The 4,019-nt window shown below is 33.2% G+C and overlaps 1 long non-coding RNA gene across 1 annotated transcript; it reads left to right on the top strand.

Annotated features, from left to right (window-relative positions):
- Positions 1–1,121: 1,121 nt before the first annotated feature.
- Positions 1,122–2,799, top strand: LOC148584157 (uncharacterized). Its single transcript, XR_015912938.1, has 2 exons — positions 1,122–1,176; positions 2,510–2,799. It is a non-coding gene; the product is annotated as an uncharacterized LOC148584157 (long non-coding RNA).
- Positions 2,800–4,019: the final 1,220 nt, after the last annotated feature.

Raw genomic sequence — 4,019 nt, 5'->3', positions numbered from 1 at the left:
CATTGATTAATGACTGAATTTTGGGGATGTTTTTTAATTTGAGAATAATTTCATGTGACAAGTTTATTTTGACTCATTATGATTTTTGTTTATATCAAATGCTTACTTTGTTTAATTTGTTATGATTGAAAAATATATTGAGTGCTTAATTTATTGTCACATTGTTATTAAAAAATCAAATTCTCAACAATTCCTTGTTCAATCTGTAACGACCTAGATTTTAAAACTCTTATTTAAATAATATTAAATAGATTAAAAATATAATCAATAAATTAGAACAATGATATGTGGATTAATGATATTAAATAACTATTTAGTGTTAAAGGTATATTACATTGATTTTTGACCTCTTATGTATATTACTTCAATTCTAAAAATTTAGCTTCACTAATATGTTTATGGGCATAATCAAACCCAATCTAGTGAATAAATTATTTATATTGGTGTTTAGCGAAGTCATAAATTAATTTGAAGCTTTTCAGTTTTTTAGCCTAAAAAGCAGTGTCTTAATTTTCATACTGTCTAAATGAGATTAAAACTGCTAAAGAAAGATACCAAGGCTAGCCACCTTTGTTGAAAGCTTAAAGTCTTCTAGTAATGATGGTTATAGTAAATATCATGATTATAATGATTTAATAAGACAAGTGGCCAAGTGGGAATGCAAATAGTTAAAGCTTAAGTTGAATTGGAAACTTTGTATAGGGCAAAAATAGACTTAAACGAACTCCGATGAAGTCGAACCAAAAATATAAAATGTTTATCTCGGAGCCCTCTATCTACTCTCAAAATTTCATGTCAATCGGAGTACGTTTGGACATTGAAAAATGGAACGGAATACACTGCCCTCATTTTGGACGAAAATACTATTTGGTATAGAGTATGAAATATGGACTAGGTTCATTCTTTTGGTTAAATACATCTCAACCCTTAGATCAAATGTGTAAAAATAAATCCTAACCATTCATTCTCTTATAAATAGAGCCTTAGCTAAATTCACTTTCACTTAAGTTTTTACAATCTTAGAACAAGTAAAATTGTTTGCTCTTCCTTTCATTTTATTTCTTAGTTCTAGTCAAAAACCATATAGCCTACAATCTTTCTTGTAGTATTCAAATGTTTTTCTAAACTAGCTACCTAGAGAAGATTTGGTGGAGTTTTACTTCTAAGGATTTTTGGGTAAGTGTTTCTTGTATAAATATCATGATTTATTGATTTTATCACTTGTTCTCATTTAATTGTTTAAAGACCCAATAAGCGTATAATGTAAAATAAAGTTATGGATACAAGTGAATTAATAATAAAGAGTTAGTGGACAAAATAAATTAAGGACTTATAATATTATCTATATATTATTTACTTTACAGTATTTACATTCAGTCATTTCTTTTATGTCATTTAAATTTTTGTTCATATTTCTGGCGGTAAGGACCATTTGATCTCATCCCCGAAATATGCATTATTTACATTCAGTTATTTCTTTTATGTCATTTAAATTTCTGTTCATATTTCTGGCGGTAAGACCATTTGATCTCATCCCCGAAATATGCATTATTTACATTCAGGTTTTTCTTTTATGTCATTTAAATTTTAATTCATATTTTTGGCGGTCATCCCCAGAATATGAATTCAGTATTTACATTCAGTCATTTCTTTTATTGTCATTTAAATATTGATTCATACTTTGGTAGGTACGGACCATTGGTCTCATCTCCAAAATATGAGTCATGTTTTATATATATTATTTATAATACTAGTTTGTATTTAATGATACTGGCCATTAGCCTCGTCACAAAAAATGAATTCAGGCATAAAGCTAGTTATAAGTAACTATCTTAGATTAATATAATAAAATGAGTAAGTAAAGATGAAGTGACGGATAATAAATAAATATAAAAAGATGAGGGTCTTTAAACAATGATATTATTGGAGAATGAACTAAGTATTGTTTGTATGTATGTATTATATGCAGAAGTGGAGCAGAATACAACACTAAGGAGTGTAAGTATGGATATACTTACTGAGTACTAGTTTTGTTTTATTGTTATAGAAATTCTTATTTTGTCTTATTGATATAATTTTGCAATACAACTGCTGCATAATGTGTCTAATAAAATGGGCTGATAAGATAGCCACCTTAAGAACAAGCTGGGTGGATTGCGGCGAGGAACTGTCGGTATCTCAGTGGATGGGGGTATATAACCGTCCAACAGGCCTAATATATAACTAAGCTGGGACGGTGTAGTTGCCAGCACCAAACAGGTAAACCTCTAAAGTGTGAGGGACATAACGGACGTAAGCGGCCTGAGAGCTCATGAGAAGAGGTCTGAAGAAAGATTATTATAAAACACAAACTAATCTGTCATTACGCTGCATTCACAACTCATTCATTATTATATATTTTAGTCTTTAATCTTATTTGTTCAAACTAGTCTTTTTAGTCTTTATATCTAGGAAAATAGATTACTCACTTGTTTGCCTATGTAAATATGATAACGTCATCTTTACATAGATCTTGATGCAGGGATAGAAAGTGAGGACGATGGTCCTTTTACTGGTTTTGATGGTTGATAGACCATCTGCTGCAGGATTTATGCTTACTCTATGGAGCAAGTCTCATTTATGTTAATCGCTTTTATTATGTATGGTGATGTGTGTAAACTTAATAGATATTACTATGTTAATTTAGGTGCTGTCTGTGGCATATATTTGGTACACCTAGTGTGTACATATGTTGTAATGAAAACCATGTTTCTATTTTATTTAATAATATATCACCTCGAGGTATTTCAGTCAGCTCAACTGTGTTGTGTAAGTTATTCCTAGGTCATAGAAAAAGAAAAAAATATATACATACTCCGCTGTAAGATTGTATTTTCTAAAGTTGCAGCGTCACGACTTCGATATTTGCTAGTTCAAATATCGGGGCGTTACACAATCCTTGTTCGAAACCTTGGAAGATGACTGTCCAAAGTGGCCAAAAATACCGCCATTGGAGCTACCATGCACCATTCAAAGAATTAGATCGTGCTGCCTCTTGCCGACATGGTGATCCGATTACGTCGATCATAGCACCAAACCATAGATCCGCCTCCGCCAAGTTCAGTCCACCAAGAATGCCTCCGTCTCAGCCCTGACATGTTGCAGTTCTATTTTTGTGATGCAAACACTCCACGTGCAGCCTTCTCCTTGGCACGTCAGCCACGTGTTGGTAGAACTTCTCCATACTCTTCGCCATGTGGCATTCAACCCTAGCGCTATGTCAATTCTAGGCCACGTTTGCCCGAGTGTAGCGTTAACCCTAGTGCCACGTCAGCACCTATGCAACGTCAATGCTTTTACCACATCAGCACCCTGCCACGCCAGCACTTTGTTAGGCCTGATTTGACCGTTGACTTTGATCATATTGTTTGATGGTTGAATATTGACTTTGACTGTTGTTGCAAGGGTTGGCAAGGTGTTTTCTACTTATCTTTTCATCCTGATTCCATATGGCACAAAACGTGATTCTTTATCATGTTCAGGCTATTGGATGGCACAAACTACACTCTAGATGGCACAAATTACACTCTGATTTTGCGTTTGAAATCTCTAGATGACACAAATCTCTAGATGCCTGGTTCCAATCTATGTGTAGTTTTCTTAAAGATTGCAAGCTTTTGTTTTTTGTGACAGGGCATGCCAAAGAGCCCATTCAAGGCGCTACTTAAATTGATGAAGCTTTCTTTACTCACCTCATTGATTGGGATAGCAATCATCATTAGATTCTTACATGGTTCCGCAACACCACTATTCCATCCTATTTCCGTGCTATTTGGCAGTTTTGATGAAGGTAAGGGTACTTGGAATATGAGAAAGCTGGTGTCCCTCTATATTTCTCAATAGTTTACTAAAGGCAATTACAGACCAAAGGGTCATAACATTAAAAAACCTGAAAACATTTGTTAATAATCAAATGGTCAAACTATAATAAAAACTTGTTAATGACTAACGGTCAAAATTGCAAAAACCAATTAAATTGA

This window comes from Corylus avellana, chromosome 8, assembly GCF_965113065.1.
Source record: "Corylus avellana chromosome 8, dhCorAvel1.hap1.2, whole genome shotgun sequence".
In the NCBI taxonomy this organism is placed as follows: domain Eukaryota; kingdom Viridiplantae; phylum Streptophyta; class Magnoliopsida; order Fagales; family Betulaceae; genus Corylus; species Corylus avellana.
The sequence above is the reverse complement of the archived record's forward strand: the minus strand, read 5'-3'. Positions and strand labels throughout refer to the sequence as shown.